This window comes from Bos grunniens, chromosome 1, assembly GCF_055505025.1.
Source record: "Bos grunniens cultivar Pamir isolate PY7600 chromosome 1, Bosgru_T2T1.0, whole genome shotgun sequence".
Classification (NCBI taxonomy): Eukaryota; Metazoa; Chordata; class Mammalia; order Artiodactyla; family Bovidae; genus Bos; species Bos grunniens.
In genome coordinates, this window is record NC_141165.1 from 32,338,630 (window position 1) to 32,360,257 (window position 21,628).

A 21,628-nucleotide genomic window follows, 5' to 3' on the forward strand; every position below is an offset into this window, starting at 1 on the left:
TTTTGGTCATCTTTTGTCACCTTCTAGTTTTTAAATTGTATTTAACTATTTAATTGACTGAGTTTTTCTAAGTCCTAGGAAAGGAAATACAGAGACATGTAAACTGGACCACAGCTGAATCACTAAAAGTGACTGTAAGAGTCTTTAGAAACTATGGACCCTCAGACCCATAGATGGTTGCTTAGATATTCACTTTCATTTCAAGCTAGTTTCTTGAAAAATGTTCTAGGGTTGTAAGCATGAATAAAAATACTAGAAATCAGATATTAGAAATTGTAATACCAGTGAGAATGTAGACATTTTAATTCTAAGAAAAATTTCTCCATGAGAGAATATTTCATACACATCTGCATTTAAACCCAGTTTCCACCATTCACTAGCTATGTGATTTTAGAGCATTACTAAAACCTTCTGAACCTCAATATCCTCATTCATGAGTTATGAATAACAATAATGGTCAGTCTACAGAGTTGTTTTAAAGACTATCTGAAGTAATATAAATTTGGGTTTTGACACATAGTAAATTTTCAATGCAATTATTACAGATATAGTAATAATATTCACTTACTATTTCTACTTCTTCATATGTTTTAACTCATTTCACCCACACATCGATTCTATAGTGTAGGTACGAGCTGCATTTTACAGATGAGAAAACTGAACACTGTGTGATCAAGTAACTTGCTGAAGTTGACAGAACTGTTAAATTTTGGAATCCAGGTTTGAACTGAGGAAATTTGACTCTGGGTCCTGGGTTTTTAACCACCACAGCATATTGCTTAGATGAGCGGTTCTATCTTTCTTACTATATGTTATATCATATAATATTCTCTCAACTAGTCCATAAAGTGGTAGTTCTACATAGTACTAAGGGGCAGCAATGAAAGGGTCCCTAGGAACTTGGAAATAATACTCCTCTTGAGTCAAACCATTAACACAACCAACATGAGTTCAAGTAGAAAGACCCAATATTTCTGTGAAGTATGTGGATTCTAGAAGGGGAGGCTGGATCTTAACCAGTCTGCAGGTATTAACACATCTGAGAAAGACTGTGTCATGGGACATAGCAGTGGTTTCTGGAAAGAGGTCCCAGTCATGGCAGCTCATCTACGGTTATCCTGGGGAGGGCATTCTGCTGGTTACCAGAGGGTGAAGCCTCTGGAAAGCTATAGGGTAGCTTCATTCAGTTTATTTGCTTATTCAATAGATATTTATTACTGAAACTTTACTACATGTCAGGCTCTGTGTTAGGTGTTTAAAATACATCAATAAATAAGACAAAGATCTCTGTCCTTATGGAGCATGCATTTTAAAGCAAAGCAGCTGGCAATAAAATAAAATAGATTTTAATTATATATGTTATGCACATCACCCTCTGAATTAGAATATGCATGTCTGATGAACATTGATAAACACTGAGACATTCTGAGCAGTCATGACAGCACCAGGGAGATGCTCGCTGACAATCATCCCCTCAGCCTCATCTGGTGTTAACCCGACTCCACTACAGTCTTTTCTCATTTGAGCTACACTTCCCAGATGGAGCACGGAGAGGCTCTGCAATCAATATCAACTTTAGAACCTGTGACTGTATTTCTGAATTCTACTCTCATTAGTTAATTTTACAGGTTAGGAATCTGAGGCTCAGAATTAAAACAACTTGCCCCATATTGCTCAATAGAAGTCATTAGACTGGGTAAGATAAGATATATGCACGCATATATATTATGCTGGCTTGGCAAGGTTACATGGAAACTAGAAACATTATATACTATTGATGAAAATAAAATTAAAGTTTTTATAAAAGCCAATTTTCAAATTTATTTAAAAGTATTAAATGTTTTATATCTATAGCTTATTAAATGATTTTCTATAAATTACCAAGAAATTAATCTGAATACAACCCCAAAGGTAATTAGATTATTTCACATTGCTGGTATTCATGAGTGAAAAATTCATAGCAATCTAAATGTCCAATGAATAAATTACAGAACACACATATAATGAACTAATATGCAACTCAATACAACATACAAGAGTGTATATTAGGCAAAGAAAAGTAAACTTATAAAGTGGTGATATATAATAATTTCTAATTTTACAAAAACTGAACATAGGCATATCTATAAACAGAAAAAGATCTGAAGCACATAGTCTGGGATGTTACTACTGGGTATTAAAATGGAATTGTATGTGACTATTTTCTTTTTTCCTTTTCTGTATTTTCCAGTTCTTTTAAAATAACAGTAATAATAAAAAGAAAAGCAATGTACACTAGTGAGTGCTATTGTATGACCCAACAGACACTCATTATGTCATTTAATCTTCACAATACTATGAGCTAGATACTATAATTATTCCTTTTTACAAAGGTGAAAGTGCTATTCTTTAAAAATAGAGGTTAAGTTGCCAAAGATCACAGAAGTTAGCTTGTGACAAAGCTGAATTTGAACCCAGGCTCTGGGGGAGGGCATGGCAACCCCCTCCAGTGTTCTTGCCTGGAGAATCCCCAGGGACAGAGGAGCCTGGTGGAGGCTCCAGTCCACGGGGTCGCAAAGAGTCAGACACGACTGAGTGACTAAGCACAAGCACAGCTAGATGCCAAAACCTGCATACATAACCGCCATTCCACAAAGCTTTGGAATTGCTTTGAAATGAAGAGAAACACGTGTGCATGTACACACACACACACACACACACACACACACACACACCCCTGTATACACAGTTTGTATGCTTTAAAAAAAAATTAAATGACTTGTAACTCCAAATCAAATCCCGGACACAAAATAACTATAATTCCAATATCTTCTTTGAGATAGGCAAGAGAAAAACAGCCCGGTGCAGTACGAGCTCAATATGATCTTTTTGCTATTATTAATAACAGTGGTCATTGTCACTGGTGATTACAATGTCAATAATTGGTGTGTATCTGTTATATGCCAGGCATGTTTATAATAAATGGTAACTATTGCTATTGTTGCTACATTATTGTAACCAACTAGTTATAACTATATTAACTGGGAGAATTAAAAAGTGAACCCATTAGCAACCACCACATTCTCGTAGAGCAGCATGTTCTATCAACACTTCACAGGAAGCATCTCAGATGGCTCAGGATACAGGAAAGATATGGTCTGGTAGGGAGAGGGGAGCCAGTGAAGTCCAGTGCATGCAATGCTGTGAAGATGGTAGATGAAACCAAGTGAGATATCCTTCTGGGGTCAGTCTGTGGGGGACATCCCAGGTAACAGAGAGGGCGTCCCTCGTGGCTCAGCTGGTAAAGAATCTGCCTGCAATGTGGGAGACCTGGGTTCAACCCCTGGGTTAGGAAGATCCCCTGGAGAAGGAAATGGCTACCCATTCCAGTATTCAGGTCTGGAGAATTCCATGGATTATACAGTCCATGGGGTCACAAAGAGTCAAACATGACTGAGTGACTTTCATAGGCCACAGAGAAGGGCAGAAGCAGAAGAACTTCCATATACAAAGCAAAATTGCTGATAACACTGATTTCAACAAATAGCCACTTAGAATTATTCTTTAAAAAGCAGAGTGCTTATGCTATGGAGGATACAAAGGTGAAAATCCATGACCTGCCTTCAAAGAACAGAGTATTACAGGATGGCAGTCATATAATTTATGCCAACAGAAGGCATTGGATAAAAAAGAATTTGGGGAAATGCTCTACACAAAGCTCCAGATACTTGAGTGTTTGTGACACATATACTGATTTTAAATTCCATGAGCTTGTTTCACACTGTTAAAGCTCCACACCTAAAGGCATGCTGCAAAACTGTTTCAAAACAAAAAGTTCCAGAAGGCTCAATTGCTTGGATGATTTTTAAGTGTGCCATCTCAGTCTCTCTCAGGAATTTTTTTTTTTTTTTTTTGAGAATACATCTTCTTTTAAAAAAACAATCTTGATCAACCTATGAATAGATCCACTACAAAAGGCAGTTTTTTGAATTGCTAGAGATAAGCAAGGGGACTTGCTGTTAGTTTGGAGACAGCTGTATGGACCAGGCCTGTTAACTGTCAGAAGAGACACATCCTTGTCTGTGAAGGCATGTGAAACAGACCATTACATGGACCTCACTCTGCAGTGGGAAAGCACAGCACCAACAGAATATGAAAGCAATACAAAGATTATAATCTGCACCTAGATTTCTTATTTCTACACTCAAAACATTTCCTCTGGATAAGTTGTTTCTCCATTTATTTATTCACATTTTAGATAGTTTCAATCTCACAGTTTATTTTTTTCTGCCACACATTCAAGGGCAATATCCCACTGGAAAAATAAGAAATTCTTTTTCTTTATAGCTTTATTGAGATATAATTCACATATAACATTATGTCAGTTTAAGGTGTACAATATGATGATTTTATATATATGTATATAGCAAAATGATTACAATAGGGTTGATTAACATATCCCTCACCTCACAGTTAGAGTCTGTTTTTTTATGTGCTGAGAACTTTGAAGAATTTTTATGATTTATTATCTTAGCAACTTTCAAATGCACCAGAAAGTATTATTAACTATAGTTACCATATACATATTACATCCCCAGATCTTATTCATTTTACAACTGGAAGTTTGCATCTTACACCATCTTCATTCACTTCTCCCATCTCCCCCTTGCCCTCTGCTCCTGCAACCATCAATCTGTTCTGTTTCTATGAGAGAATTCATAATTAATCAATACTGGGATGGGTGGGATTGCCAAGGTCTTCTAGCTTGTAGGGCATTCGGAGTTGGACTGAATGAAGATTTGCTTAAAAGCAAATATGAGAGAACTGTGTGGTATGTGTTATTGCAGCCTTGGGTGTGGATGAAAGAGTGAAGAGAACATAAAGTGGACGAGGACCCATGACTGGGGCCTGGGAACTCCAGCATTTGAAGATGAGGTAGAGATGATGAGGAGCAGAGGATATCAAGAATCAGTCAACAGAGACATGAGTGGAAATCTGGTAGAGTGTCATAGGAGTCAGGAGAAGAGTGCTTCAAGGAGGAACGATGCATAGAGCTGAGTGCTGAGAAGAGGGCCCTTTTATTTGGGGTCATTTGGAATGTGGGAACTAAAGTGAGATTAGAAAATGAGGAAATTGAGACAGGCAACATCCTTTGGGGAGTTTGGTTTTGAGGGGAGTCAGGTCTTTCTCCATTAGGAAGATTGGGATGAGACTTGAGTTGATATAAAAGATATGAGGAAGAAGTTGTGAAGAGGTTCAAATCTCACAGATGCTCACAAACATCTGTTACACACAAAAAAAGAGTTACAAAATAAGAATTCTGCATTGTCAAGATCAGTGGCACAAAATGGTGAGTCTCTGAATTTGGGTGAAATTATATGAACCTTAGAGGGTCTATAGGACCATGGGCGACTCCTACAGGTGTCATAGAGATGATTCTCCTCTTTGTCATTGTTCCTCACTGAGTATGTATGCGTGTGTGTGTGTGTGTGTGTGTGTGTGTGTGTATATACATATATATGATAGTAAATGCTCTCTCTCTCTCTATATGTGTGTGTGTGTGTATACATACATATGTACATATACAGTATTTCCTGTCATAAAAGTTTTTACTAAAGCCTATGAGAAATGCAAAAATAAGCCAGCCATGACTTACATCCTCAGGAGTGAGAGACAAGTCACCTACAAAAGCAGAATACATGACAGAAAGTGCTAAGTGTTGCAGGAGAGGTGCACATCAAGGGCGTTCAATTCCCAGAGGAGAAGCAGCTCCCTTGGGGACACAGGAAAGACTTTGAGAAGAAAGTAGCATATTTGCTGAATGTGAAATACACATTCAAGTAAGGAGACTGCCCGTAATGCCCTACCTATATATGAGATACCCAAACTACTGATTTTTTTTCCCTTAAAAATCTTTCATACTAAGAAAAGTGAAGGTGAAGTTGCTTGGTCATGTCTGACTCTTTGCGAACCTGTGGACTATAGCCAACCAGGCTCCCCTGTCCATGGGATTTTCCAGGCAAGAATACTGCAGTGGGTTGCAATTTTCTTATCCAGGGGATCTTCCTGATCCAGGGATCAAACTTGGGTCTTCCGCATTGTAGGCAGACTCTTTACCATCTGAACCACCAGGGAATCCCTTTCCTACTAAAGGTAGTTTCTTTATGGAACAGTACACAATCCAACGGACAAAGAAATGAAACCTCTGCTTTAGCAATCTGGAGAACCATCTGCCATCTATTGCTCACGGCAGAGGTGATGGGGAAAGGCTTGTCCTGTCTCCTTTGTGGTTCTATTTATGGCATTTACCTCAGCAACCAGTACGGGTCGCTCTGCCCCAGGAAACCCATGAAGTCTGTGGGCCCTACTGTAGCTAAATCAAGAACTAAGATCTCACAAACTAGATGACCTCTTTGGCCCATTCTACTTTTCCCACCAGTCCCAAGATTTTGTGTCTCCTTCTGTTTTATTGAAAACTGGAGAGAAGAATAGGATGAAGGAGTCAACTGGGTGGGTTGTGGACAACTTAAAAGAAAATGGGGGATCAAGTAGCCTCACTCAGCTTTGCCATGGTGACAAGTGAGCCCCTGTCCAGTTCTTGGACAAGGAACTAGGAAGACTGCAGACTGCCTGCCCTTGATCCTCTTTCCTCTGAAAGGGGTAGAGGGAGACAGGTTTTAGATGAAGGGAAAGGTTGCATCCAACTTTTCTGTCCTTGTGTGGAAAGAGGAGGCTGATAAGGGAATGGGACGGGGGTAGGAGGAAGAGAGGGATGAGGGGAGCGTTCATTGTCAACAGCAGAAGTGTGTACTGAGGTTGGAAAATTCTATGCCAGGACATTTGACCAATCAAAAATGTTTGCAACAGTCATCATAAAGATGACTGTAGTCCCACATTTTTGTCCATGGCTTCTACCCCCCTACTCTCTTCTTGCTTTCCCTGGCAGCTCAGATAGTAAAGAATCTGCCTGCCAATGTGGGAGACCTGGGTTCAAACCCTGGGTCAGGAACATTCTCTGGAGAAGGGAATGGCAACCCACTTCAGTATTCTTGCCTAGAGAATTCCATGGACAGAGGAACCTGGAAGGCTACAGTTCATGGGATTAAAACTTTAGTTCTTCTTAAGGCACTTATCTGTCATTGGGTAGGTGGCTCTCTGGCCCTGAGATTTTAAGAAGGAATGAAAATAATAGAAATAAAAATGGGTGAAGGAAGAAGAGAGTGAACATATGAGCATTTGTTGAGTTCTTACTCTGTAGAGCTACCATGTTAATGCATTTTCTATTTTTTATATCCTCTCTCTCTGTCTCACACACACACACACACACACACCAGTTAAGCAGCCATCATGAATTTTATATTACAGATATTACAGACAAGAAAATCCAGCAAAGGATAGAAATGAGACTTCGACATATGTTCCTTTGTACTTTTTAGTATTTAGTACTACTATTTAGCATTTAGTATTATGTGGAAAATTTAAGATATCTTTGCCTTGACTTCTCAAATTCAAAAAGTCAATTGCTACATTCTTTGTTTCTGGTAGAATTTTTTTTTTTAATGATGGAAATATTTGTTATCTTTATTGTGTGAAAAGTGAAAGTGTTAGTTGCTCAGTCATGTCCAACTCTTTACAAACCCATGGACTGTAGCCCACCAGGCTCCTCTGACCATGGAATTCTCCAGGCAAGAATACGGGAGTAGGTAGCCAGTTCTCTTCTCCAAGGCATCTTCCCAACCCAGGGATCCAACCCGGGTCTCCTGCATTGTAGGCGAATTGTTTACCATCCGAGCCACCAGGGAAGCCCATTAACACCTATAATTCCAATCCAATACTACAGATTTTTCCTCTCTTTTTCCCATTCTTTCTTTGTATCACATTCCTCCACAATGATTTTCTCCAAGTTCTCAACCTCCCTGGTTCTCAACGATACCAATATATTTACTCCTTTGCTCATTGCTGTGATATATGCAAATGATTTTGAAATTATTACATTCATGTGAATACCAAAAAAATACTGTTAGAAAGTTTCAAAATTTCTTCACAGTTATTTTTAGAATATGTCTCATTGAGAAGTATAGTCCAATTACTATCACCAAAAATTATTTATATTAGATTTTTTCCTTCTGTATAGTTATCTTACCAATTTAATATTTGGATGGGTTTATTTCTTTCTGTTTATATTCAGTTTTAGGATCTTTCTGCATATTTGATAATTTCATTTTATTTTTTGTATGGTAAAATATTTACATGGGTCAAAAAATCAAAACTATAAAAACAGTACATTTAGAGACATCTCTGTCTCTTTGTTGGTATTTCTTCTTTATTTCAACTCACCCCCTTCAGATGATCAGTTTCACTCACTTCTGATTTATCCTTCCTATGTTTCTTTTGCAAAAATGGTTATGTATTCTTATTTCCCATACTTTCTTACAAAAATATAGCATAGTACTTGTGTCTTCTATTTAAAATACTCTGAAAATCACTTCATATCAATTTATAGAGATATTTCTCATTTTTATAGCTGCATATTATTCCATTGCATGGACATATAGTGACTTATTCTATCAATCTGCTCTGCATATATGCATGTAGATTGTTCTCAATATTTTGCTATTATAAATTGATATAAATAGGATTATTGAGTGAAAAGTTACATTCATATGCAGTCACGGTGAGATACTGCCAATCCTTATTGTACAATTATACTATTTTGGTAGAATGTTTTTGACATGATACACAATGAGACCAGCTTTTTAAGAGTTAGGAATGGCCTAGAAGACCTTGCTTTCCAGCATCAAATTTGACTGTAAGAGGATATGGAAAGCACCAGGCCTTTCATGATTTTCCTTTAAGTCAGTTTTATATCAGGCTTCCTATGGGCCTAGAAAAAAACATGGTCACTATGATTTGTAAGAATGGAAAGACTGCAGAGAGGCAGTTGTGATGAAATATATTTGTCTTTAACCATAGCTGGGGTATAAGGCTTTGGGATCTTGAGACCCTTGGAACAGAGTTAAGTGAGTCCATTTTCCCATACTCTACTGCCCACTTGCCTGTCAACATGTCACTTTCTTGGGTCTTCCCTGGAGGCCCAACAGCAATCTACAGAGGTGCCTGCAGGGAAACAAGCTTCCTTCCTATTAAGTGTTTCACAGTTCTTGGAGAAAAAATGATACAAATTTCAAGCATGCATATGGATTGGATGTAAGTTGCAATGCTGAAATGCATAAGAAGCTGAGATCTACTGAAAGGTGAGATCTACACACAGGTGAGAACTTGACCAAGCATCCTGACTTCATGTCTACTCATATCCACTTTCTGGGAGCATGCTGGCTCATTTGGGCCTGAAAGAAGATTGCTTCTGAGAAGACTGAGGAATGATGAAGGCAGTGTGGGACACAGTCACACTAAAGGCATCATGGACCCTAAATGACAACCTCCCTTGCAGAGCTGGTCAGCCTGTGTCAGGACCTGGGGTGGCCTGGCCCTTAAAGTGCTCTGAGGAACCTCAGCTCTTCGCCTCTCTCTATAACCTGGGCCTCCTGCCTTGCCCTTTCAGAGAACCTCACTTAATGCTTACTGGATGCCATCATTCTCTCCTGCTTCCATCCTTCTTCCAACTTGTATCCACATTATCTGTCCCTTTATGTGGTTAACAAATCTCCCTTCTTTCATTCAGATTCTAAATTCCACTCTTGTGTCCTTTGGGTACTATCTTACTTGACTAATTTGAAGAGAATCCACGCATCTGTTCTATTCTGCCTTCTGCTTTCTCTTTTCCCATCTCCATTCTATTCACACATTACCCAGCTTTCTAGACACTAAGGGTTACAAAGATGAATCTGATACAGCTTCTGCCCTCTGGGAGCTGACAGCTTAGGAAAAGGGACAAACTGTGTGTGTGAATAATTGGACTGCTAAGTGAAAAATAACACGTTTGGGAAGAAAGCTAAAGTCATACAGGGTTCAGGGGAGGAAAGGAGAACCATGGTCTGGGGGAAGAAAGCATTGGAGATGCATATTTCTTGAAGGACTGACAGAGTCAGACATGAATTGTGGTCACAGAAAGGGGTGGTCACTATGGAAAATTTAACATGGCCCCCAAAACAGTAGGTGTCAACACATCAAGTGTGGACAATGAAAGTTGGGTAATTCAGGGTGAGTACCCAATAGATTCTTCCACTATGAATTACTATATAGTCTAATTCAATGGCTCTCAAATTTTGGTGCATACATAGGATATTAGAATCATATAGGGAGTTTTGAAAAATCATGATGCCCAGGCTACATCCCAGACCAAGCATGTTAGAATCTCTGTAGGTGGGACCCAGTCATCAGTATTTTTTAAAGTTCTTATATTGCTTGACTATGCAGCCAGATCTAGAACAAATCTTCTAAATCAGTGGTCTCCAACCTCCAGGCCACAGATCAGTCCCTCCTGTCAGATCAGTGGCAGTGTTAGATTAGAAAATAAAGTGTACAATGAATGCAATGCACTTGAATCATCCCCAAACCATCCCCTCACCCATGGTCCATGGAAAACCTGTCTTCCATGAAATTAGTCCCTGATGCCAAAAAGTTTGGGAACTACTGTTTTAAATCAATACATAATGTCTCTAGTATCCAGACCAACGAGCTAAGGGATGAGCTGGTGGAGTGGGGCCTGAGATTCTGCCTTTCTGATATCTTGCAGGTGCTGATGCTGTTTGTCCCATGCCACACTTTGAGTCACAGACTGTAAATGAGGAGGCTGCTAACTAAGCAAAATCACTCAGCCACTTGTGTTCATTCTGGATCTCACTGTGTACTTTTTAAGGAGGAAGCACTTTGTAGTCACAAATGGAGCCTGCCTGACATGCAGTTAATACGGGATCACATACAGTTAAGCACCTAATACCCACTGCATGGTGACTTGGTCTCCCTGCTGATCTGTGGATGAGTGATGAGAATTATTGAATAGTGTATTAGGAATCAAGGTACTGTTACATCTCAGTTCCAATTTGGAGCTCTTTGTAGAAGAAAATGAAAAGGGGTGGGGAAGAGGGAGTGAAAGAATGTCTCCCCAGTAAAATGTAAAAGTTAACAGACTGCTGCTATGCCTTTGATCTATAGGTCCACGGACACTTCTGTCCTAGGTACAAAGACCTGCCCTTCACTGACACAGGATGACTGCTTTGGTCTCATCACATCTGAAGCTGGTCACTGCAGTGCTCTACCATTTTCAAAAGTGGTAAAGGGAATCTTCAAATTTTTCTTTTAACTTTTTTTTTTTTTAATTCTAGCAGAAATTTGCATGTTGTCCTTGGAATTCTGCAGGCAAGAATACTGGAGTGGGTAGACATTTCCTTCTAGGGGATCTTCCTGACCCAGGGATCAAACCCAGATTTTCTGCGTTGCAGGCAGATTCTTTACCATCTGAGCCACCAGGGAAGCCCATCAAAGGAATACTGTGCCTATTAAAAAAAAAAAAAAAAAAGGCAACTGGTTTCTTTGTTTTCAGCTGAACTACTTCAACTTAGAAGCTCTGATGGCAGTACAAATATGTGTATGTATATACCCATATATACATAGAATTTTTTATTACCAAAAAGTAAACTTGTAAAAAGCAGAGACATTACTTTGCCAACAAAGGTCTGTCTAGTCAAAGTTATGGTTTGTCCAGTAGTCATGTACAGATGTGAGAGCTGGACTATAAAGAAATCTGAGTGCCAAAGAACTGATGCTTTTGAACTGTGGTTGTTGGAGAAGACTCTTGAAAGTCTCTTGGACTGCAAGGAGATCAAACCAGTTAATCCTAAAGGAAATGAGTTCTAAATATTCATTGGAAGGACCGATGCTGAAGCTGAATCTCAAGTACTTTGGCCATCTAATGGGAAGAGTTGACTCATTGGAAAAGACCTCGATGCTGGGAAAGATTGAAGGCAGGAGGAGAAAGGGACAACAGAAGATAAGATGGTTCAATGGAATCACCAACTCAATGGATCTGAGTTTGAGCAAGCTCCAGGGGCTCGTGATGGACAGGGAGGCCTGGAGTGCTGCAATCCATGGGATTGCAAAGAATCATACACAACTGAGCAGCTGAACTGAACTGAAACTTGTACAACATATCTACAGCTATGAAATTCATCCAGCCTAAAGCAGCAAGAGAGAAGCCTGCTACCCTGTACAGCTGGGCCCTTGACCATTACTCTTCATCATTAAAAACACATTCACAGGGACTTTCTTGGTGGTCCAGTGACTAAGCCTGCACAATCCCAGGACAGGGGGCCCAGGTTTGACCCCTGCTTGGGGAACTAGATCCCATTCCCATATGCAGTAAGACCCAGCACAGCTAAATAAATAAATAAAGCTATCAAAAGGAAAAGCACATGCATAGCTGCTGCCTCTCTTGCTCTTGCCCTTCTTGCTCTCCCTGGGAGGTGGGTAAAGTCAAGCTCCATCATCTTACTTTCACAGAGGGAGTAACTGTCACAAGGACCTGAGCAACCTATTCGCCACTTCACAGTCTTTATTCTACCACTTTCTTCAGGTTTGAAAGAGAAACACTTTGGAACAGTTATTTAGATCCAGAAAAAAAAATTCAATTCAGAATCCCTATTTAAAGATATAAACCATGGCCCACCTAGGCTAAGGTCTTGGTCAAATTCACACTGAACTCAGTTGATAGAGGAGCCAGAACTGGGCGCCCAGTTTTTTCCTAAAGAAATTTTACCAGAACTCGCAGTTTCCATAGATGCTCTGTTGCTTAGGAGAGCATCTCTAATCCCTTTCAGCAAAGGGATTAGAATCTGTGATCTGAATATAACTTGCCTAATCTATTATTCCTAGAAAACTTTTCATCCTTTCTCATATTCCCTAAAGCGTATTTATGTTCTTCAGCTGTACCATTTGGAACCCTAAAGCCAACTGCTGGTGGCAACAGAAGGTAAATAACAAGAAAATATAACTCTCTGGATTTTCTCCAATCAGATCAATTTTCTAGCAAGTAGCAAGTTCATAAATAATGTAGATCTTTAAAACATATTTAGCTCAGAGTAAGATATTACACTATTTACTGTTTGATTGATGGCTTTAAAATATATTATCATTATTGGTAACAAGATAGAATGAACAATTTATCTTGAGAGTGATGAAAATCAAACATTCATTTCTTGCCCTGATTCTTCTTTTTCAACCACTTCAATATATTTTTAAAAACTGTTTGATCTAGAATGGAGAATTTCAGATAGCCTGTTTTGCTTATGATGCATGTAATACAAGCTTTTACTTGAAATCCCTTTGTAGTTGTAATGTGTATTTCTTTTGCAATATTTCAAATCACTTTTTGGAGCCTAGAGACAGGTTGTCCTCATGGGCTTTTCTACTAATAACAGAGTTTACCAACTAATCAAACATAGAAGAAATCACCAAAATGATTTAGAAAACATTTAGAAAATGATAAAATATTTAGATCCATAAGGAAATTATGTATTCCCTTATCGATCCTGAGCTTGGATCACTGCTGCTGCTCCCCATCACCCCAGCAACACACACATTTTCAACACACACATCCTGTTATTCCCAAGTTTCTCTGCTGTAATATTAAATGACCAGACTCCATGGCTAGATCTACACAGGGCCAGCCTGACCAATCTATGGGAACATTTCTGACAATTATCCACCAGTACACAGCACCAGACAATTGATATAACTCACTTTTTTAAAAAACAATTTTTTAAAAATTTAATATTGCTGACAAAGGTCCATACAGTCAAAGCTACAGTTTCTTCAGTAGTCATGTACAGATGTGAGAGTTGGACTATACAGAAGGCTGAGAGCTGAAGAATTGATGCTTCTGTGGTACTACAGAAGACTCTCGAGAGTCCCTTGGGCAACAAGGAGATCAAACCAGTCAATTCTAAAGGAAATCAACCCTGAATATTCATTGGAAGGACTGATGCTGAAGCTGAAGCTCCAATACTTTGGCCACCTGGTAAGAAGAGCCAACTTATTGGAAAAGACCATGATACTGGGAAAGATTGAGATCAAGAGGAGAAGGGGACAACGGAGGATGAGATGGTTGGATGGCATCAGTGACTCAATGGACATGAGTTTGAGCAAACTCTGAGAGATAATGAAGGACAGGGAAGGCTGGCTTACTGTAGTCCATGGGGTTGCAAAGAGTCAGACATGACCAAGCAACTGAACAACATAATGTTGTGATAGTTTCAGGTGGACAGAAAAGGGACTCATGCCTACATATAATGTACCCATTCTCCTCCAAACTCCCCTCCCATCCAGACTGCCACAAAACATTGAGCAGAGTTCCCTGTGTTAAGTAAGGGGTCCTTGTTGGTTATCCATTTTAAATATAGCAGTGTGTACATGTTCATCCCCAACTCCCTAACTATCCCTTCTACCCATCCTTCTCCCCAGTAACCATGAATTTGGATATAATTTACTCTGCACCTGTGCCCCTACCACTGTTTACTAAACCCCATCCACCTGATATATGGACTTGCTTTACTCTACCAGGCATTAAACTAAGATGTAGACAGCTGGGCATGCTCCCATGTGACTGGAGTTAAATGGGCATTTAATTCTGCTGTAAGACAGACATGGTATGATCCATATGCAGATGACTCACCCAAGTACATGGCCAATAGCTCATAATTTGATTTCTTAATAACTCCATTCCTCTTGAGAGGAATTGCACCTGATATGATTAAGCATAATTTAATCTTTAAAAATATAATGTAGATGGAATAAGCATCTTCTTTATAAAAATGAGGCTCAGAGGGAGAGGTAAGAATCAAATTTAAATATCAAGCCATACAATACACTTTTAATTGAGTGCCGACTATATACCCACATACATTTGAACTGTGGTGTTAGAGAAGACTCTTGAGAGTCCTTTGGACTGCAAGGAGATCAAACCAGTCAATCCTAAAGGAAATCAACTCTAAATATTCATTGCAAGGGCTGATGCTGAAGCTGAAGCTTCAGTAATTTGGCCACCTGATGCAAAGAACCAACTCATTGGAAAAGACCCTGATGTTTGGAAAGATTGAAGGCAGGAGGAGAAGAGGATGACAGAGGATGAAATGGATGTATGGCATTACCGACTTAATGGACATGAGTTTGAGCAAGCTCTGGGAGTTGGTGATGGACAGGAAAGCCTGGCATGCTGCAGTCCATGGGGTTGCAAAGAGTTGGATATGACAGAACAACAGAAAAATAACAACTCTAAATCCCAGAACCCTGCTAGGTGCTGAGCATAAAATGGAAAGAAAAATAAAAGATAATGAGCAATCTACTTGGGTCTGTAGAGAAATAAACAGATTGTTAATATCTATTAAGTTATTAGTATCTATTAAGTTATAGCTATAATGTTTCTGCCACTTTCAGGCTCTTTGACACTAGGCAATTTACTTATCTCAACTTTCCCTTAATTTCCTTATCCATAAAATAGGTATAAAAGTTCATCCTTTCATATTATTACCAGAGAACCACTGCTGAATGACCCAAGGGTTTATTTAGTTCTGTCAGCTATTACTTTTTTCTAGAAACACAAAAGGCCATTTAGCATTAACATCTCCCTCTGAGAATCAGCAAACTGAGAAAGACTCAGATTTGGAGCTAGCAAAAGAAGCATAGCAACATACGTTCTCATCTAATTTCACCATAGGAATTTGCCAAGACCTCACTGGCAAAGATACTACTTCTTTAAGTGATTCTTAAACTGGATCTAGAGTCATTGCCACAGCACGCATCAGAAAGACCACCTCTCCTGACCCCATCATATCCAATTTTGGGTCCCCCTGAAGAAAATAAGCAAGTCGCCAAGCTTAAGATGGTGAAGAGCAGCTTGCCAGGAGGTCACAAATAGATTAATAGTGTTTAGTCACCCACATAATAAAGATATTCAAACAAATATCACAAAAATCCCAAAGCCTAGTGATATGACAAGAGAAGAGAAGGCAGATCTATGGCAAAAGTAGTTGAGGGAAAAGACACCTATATCAATGGAGGTATATTTGTGCAGACCTTGATGCAGACTAATTCCACTGTATTCAACATTGGTCACATCTTAGCTAAAATATTTTATTATTCAAAATACCCTGTTAGAAAATGCCACTTAAGCTACTGAAGGGTTAGAAACATGTTAGATGGGCAAGAAATGCAGAGCTGGGTTTGCTACCTAGAGAAGACCAAGAAGCAATATGGGGTCCAGAGTTTGCAATGGGAGGGTGGTCGTAAGAAGAGAGAAAGAGAATCTAACCTGTGTTCCTCCAGAAAACTAGAGGGAAAGCAGGGAGGGAGAGAGGTGGACATTACAAAGAGTCAGATCAACCTATTGAAAACCTGTCCAAAGTGTGGTAGGAATGCAGTACTGTGGGAGGGAAGGAGTTTCCTTCCTTGGAGGAGCTTTAGCATCCCTTAAATATTCTATGCATAAATGATATTAGTCTATTATATAAAAAGGATACAGGTGTACTTGAGGGAGGGAATTTAGGAGGTGGAACTAAATAAATTTTAAGATAATTTCTAACTCTAGAACTTAATGATTTTATAAAAATCTCAAGAAAAAAAAAATGAAAGCAAAGACCAAGAGAGGAAGATGGGAAACTTTGTAATTGACAATATTTTTTAGCATTTAGTCAGTTGTCAAAGTACAGATAAAGACAAGTTTGATGGGACCTAAAATCTGGCACCAGGAACTGATTTGATTAACCAGTACTCTTTTCCTAACCTGACAGTAGCTTTTTCACAAACGTTTAGTTTGGGATTAGAATGAAAGTTATCTTTCATTGGGATTAGATGAAGTTATCCTTGTCTGTGTCAAATGCCTCAGCCCTCCCAGCAGATGGGAAGAGACATCCACAAAAGTCATTTAATTCCTCAAGTCTGGGGAACCACTCATTTTTCTTTCCTAGATGACTCTGAACAGGATGTCTAGCAGTTTCTCTACCTTATCTAATACCCAGGCTCCTGTTCTGGCTTCTGGGAGGACCTGTGGGCACCTCAAACTCACTAGCTTTGAGTCTAAACTAGGATCTTATCCAGAACACTGGGGTTATTACAGTGTCTCCATTTTTTTTTTTTTTTCCCAGCAAAGGCAGCAACTCCTACCCAGTAGACTGGAGGTCATCTTAGACACATCTCTAGCTCTCTCCTTCCCAAGCCCCTCCCCACAGGCAATCCATTGCTAAACTGTTGTTTATCTCTTGAATTGGTTTCAGATACATCCATTGTCTAGCCTAGACCACATCTCCTCCAGCTATCTCTATGCCTGCTGAAAATGTCTTCCTTTATCCCCTCACTTCCCACCAATGTGTAGCCAGAATCATTGTAAAACACAAATCTGACCATGCATTTCTATGTTAAAATCATTTTCATGACTTCCCATTGCTCACAGATTAAAGGCCAAAATACTTGTGGTGGTTATTCCTTTCCAGGTCCATTCTTCATCCTTTCCACCCTGTTCTGTATCCCAAGAGGCTAATATGTATGGGTTCCATCAATGGGCTCCTCTTAATCTCTGCATTTTGTTTAGATTTGACCAACAGGGCAAAGGGGTAGAGGGACACAGGCAGGAGTCCAGGGAGGGAAACAAGAGTAAGGTTGGGATATTTATTCTTTACCCTTTCAGTTCTCTCCCTTCAGGGTCTGCATGTGCTCTTTGTCCTTCAAAAAAGGTCACATCTCCATTCAGTTGGTCCTGTCTACACAGATGTCTTCAGATTCTAGTATGGTTTCATCACTTTCCTCCTCAGATAATGGTACCCCCCCCTATTACTAGCCCTGGGAAACTGGTCTACCCTTTAGGTCTTTTCTTTGCCCTCCACATATCTTTTAAATAGTCCTCAAACATCACTCTTTCATGGAAACTCTTCTGGATCCTTCTGCAAGAGTCAGATCTGCCTAATAGAAGCTTTTGTAATGCTATCCTTCTTCCAAGCACTCACCATAAAATTAAATGGTTAATTGGGTAACAGACTGTCTGATATCTGTCTTTCCTGCTAGGATGAGAATAGGAGCCATCCCTGTATTAGCCATTTCCCAATCCCTGGAACACTTACACATATGTCTTAGTCACTCAGTTGTGTCCAACTCTTTGTGACCCCATTGATTGTAGCCTGCTAGGTTCCTTTGTCCATGGGATTTTCCAGGCAAGAAGACTGGAGCTGATTGTCATTTCCTTCTCCAGGGGATCTTCCCAACCCAGGAATTGCACCCAGATCTCCCCCATTATAGACAGACAGATTCTTTATTGTCTGTAACACCATGGCTTACACACAGGTGCTCAATAATTATTTATCAAATAAGAGGGTTGGTGAGAGTGGGGTAGAAGGGGAGGTAGAGAGAAAGGCCAAGGCAGGAGTGAAAGATCCCCAGTCAGAGTGATTAGAACCATCACAAACCATAGATTATCCTCTCACTGTCATAGATAAGTTGGGGGAGGTATGACATTAAAACAAGAACAACAACAATCTTTGGAAAGATACTTTTCACAATAGATTATTTGTCAATTGAAGAGACTATCTTCAATTACATGGATTTTTAAAATATGAGGTTTATACCCCAAAGAGTAATTTATTTTCTGTTACTACACACCAAGCCACCACAAGAAAGTTGGCTGGATTTGACACAGGTATTACTTTGAGTTATTTTCAAATGAAAAATGGAGTTTTTTTTCTCTTCAAATTTCATATTTCTCAGGAAAAAAAAACACAAACTTAATTTCTTATTAAGCATTACCAGTTAATTATCAGTTCACATCAAAGAAGAAATTAATCAAAGCGCTTCATTCCAGACTCCTGACAAATAGAGAAGAGTGGTCACCATTAACCCTATGCTAAACTCAGGCATGTTTCTCCTGCTCTTTGGTTGTGAAAGGAGGAAGGCCGCACAGAGAAACATCCCAAGGGAATACAAGGCCAAGTTTAGAAAATCAGCCCAGCATGGGGTTGTCATTTCAAATGCTGATGAACAAAGGCTGCTACAAAACAAAATAAAATCAAACAACCAAACAAAAAATAAGCAAGATGATGGATGACCAAGGGGAAGGTGGTAGGTAAGGGAATGTACAGCAGACAAAGGGAAAAAGGGAGAGATAATTACAGAGTGAAAGTAGAAGAGGTTGCTAAAGCCTTTTTTGTGGCTCTTTTCCTGTTGACTTGGATGTCTGGGACATCTATGCATGTTAAGTCACTTCAGTCCTCTCTGATTCTTTGTGACCCTATGTCCCTGTGATTCTCCAGGCAAGAATACTGGAGTAGTTGCCATGCTCTTCTCCAAGGGATCTTCCCAACCCAGGGATCAAACCAGTGTCTCTTATGTCTCCTGCATTGGCAATCAGTTTCTTTACCACTAACACCACCGGGGAAGCCCTGTGGGACATCTGTGGGGAGCAACAAAAAGGTTTTCTCGAACCACAACTGGTGAGACCCGGGGTGGGGCAAAGGAGGATGGGCAAGAGGTGAGGGAGAGAGAACTGCAAATGAATCACAGCCTTTGGCTGCTTTACAGTCTGTGGCTCCTAGAACTTAACCAAGCTTCCTTGATGCCTTCCAGGATGGGCGAACAAGGTGAAGACCACTTCAAGAACATCGAAGTTGTCATTACACTAGTCATCATCTTACACAGATATCAATGCTTTTCAAACTCTAATGTGCACACCAAACACGTAGAGACCTTGTTAAAATGTAGACTCTGGTTCAGCAGATGTAGGGTGGGGTCTGAAATTCTGAATTCTGATACATTCAGATTTGAATACAGGTGATATGAATACTGCTGGTCAATGGACCACACTACAAGGAGCAAGAGCCCAAACTATACACAAGGTCAGTATTTTTCAGTGAATGGTGCTATCCCGGCATGGCATGTCTATTTCATTTCTCACCTACCACAGAGACTTTAAGCTGGCTGTTGAGTGGCAGTTGAATGCCTTGAAAATCGCTAGGATTAGTGGCTAAGAGTAAAAGACCACACATAAAAATTCAGACTACAAGGACACGGCTGGGGGTGCTGGGGGAGGAGAGGGTGGGATGTGTGGAGAGTAACATGGAAATATACATTACCATATGTAAAATAGATAGCCAATGGGAAATTGTTGTATGACTCAGGGAACTCAAACCGGAGCTCAGTAACAACCTAGAGGGGCGGGATGGGAGAGGAGGTGGAAAGGATGTTCAAGTGGGAGGGAACATGGGTGAACCTATGACTGATTCATGTTGATGTTTGGTAGAAACCAACACAATACTATACAACAATTATCCTTCAATTAAAAATAAATAAATTTAAAAAATTCAGACTACGAGCGTCTTTTGGAAAATAAGATCCAGCAACGTTGGAATGTTGTTCCCTCATGGAAGCAGCCCATTGGAAATGAACGGTGGCTTCCTGCTTCCCTATCTTGCCATAGTCTGAACTACTTTTACATCTAGGTAGCTTCCATCGTTACATCCCCTGCCTAATCCCCCTCTGAATTTGTGTCTAAATTCAGATATGCTAGTTGGAACTGAGATACATTCTCTTTTTGAAAGACAATTTTGCTTCCAGAAAGTCTTTTTCATTATCAACACAATTTTCCATTTTAGAAAGCTATGTCACTGTTAAAAAGGATGCAAGCGAGTCCAGAAAGAACACATTTTCTCTGGCAAGGTGGCTTTACCCTTTTGCAGAAAAAGAGAGAAAGAATGATTAGTTGAATAAACAGTGGCTGGGTTAGTAGGTTCACACATCACAATGTAACGTTCTCAAGGGGTAAGAATCAAGCAGCTAATCAAGTTCAATGACAACTGAAAGATCCTATTGGTGAAGGAAATTCAAGCCACAGAAGCTCAAGATTAAATAGATTATGGGGAGTTAAACAGGGGAGAAAGAAAGACTGAAGCCAAGAAGAGGAAGAAAGACAGCATACCCCACCGAAGTCATTTCTTAGAAATTGGCAAGTTTACAAGCCTCTGACTTGAAAACATCAAGAACAAAAAAGAAACATTCAGAGAGAACAACATAAGGCTGGAATAACTCCTTTTTCCTCTTTCAGCCTTGGGATGTGCTGGCTGTGCTAGCTCGCCTACTGGTTTGATTTGCGCTGTTTACTTACATTTTTCTGTTCCTCTTACATATTTCTCTCCCCCACACATACAATTTTGAGAAGAAACTCAGGGGAAAATGTTTTCCTTTCATAATTCTTTCTTGTTTTTGTTGAAGCGGTATCCAGCAGAGTCCCTGCAGAATGAACATTTCTGCCCTTGCTATGGAATTAAGAGCTTTCAGGCAGCGAAGTGTGAGTGAGACTAGAGCAGGCTCAGTCATGCCCTTGCTGTACCAGCACATCTCACCTGGAGCTGAACCCCTCCCAGGGTGAAATGCCTGGGCTCCAGGCCTTCTCAGCCCATTCCCACCTACTGCCTGGACAGGCAGCTTCTGCTATTGCCCTGACCCTCCATGAGCTTCCCTGGTGACTCAGACAACAAAGAATCTGCCTGCAATGCAGGAGACCCAGGTTCAGTCCCTGGGTGGGGAAGATCTCCTGGAGAAGGGAATGGCTACCCACTCCCGTACTCCTGCCTGGAGAATCCCATGGACAGAGGAGCCTGGCAGGCTACATTCCATGGGGTTGCAAAGAGTCGGGCACAACTGAGCGACTACCACAAGT

At 39.9% G+C, this 21,628-nt stretch overlaps 1 protein-coding gene across 4 annotated transcripts in view; it reads right to left on the reverse strand.

Moving 5' to 3' along the window:
• Positions 1-21,628, reverse strand: part of SLC9A9 (solute carrier family 9 member A9) — a 660,343-nt gene that overhangs the window by 481,411 nt on the left and 157,304 nt on the right. The window lies entirely within an intron of this gene.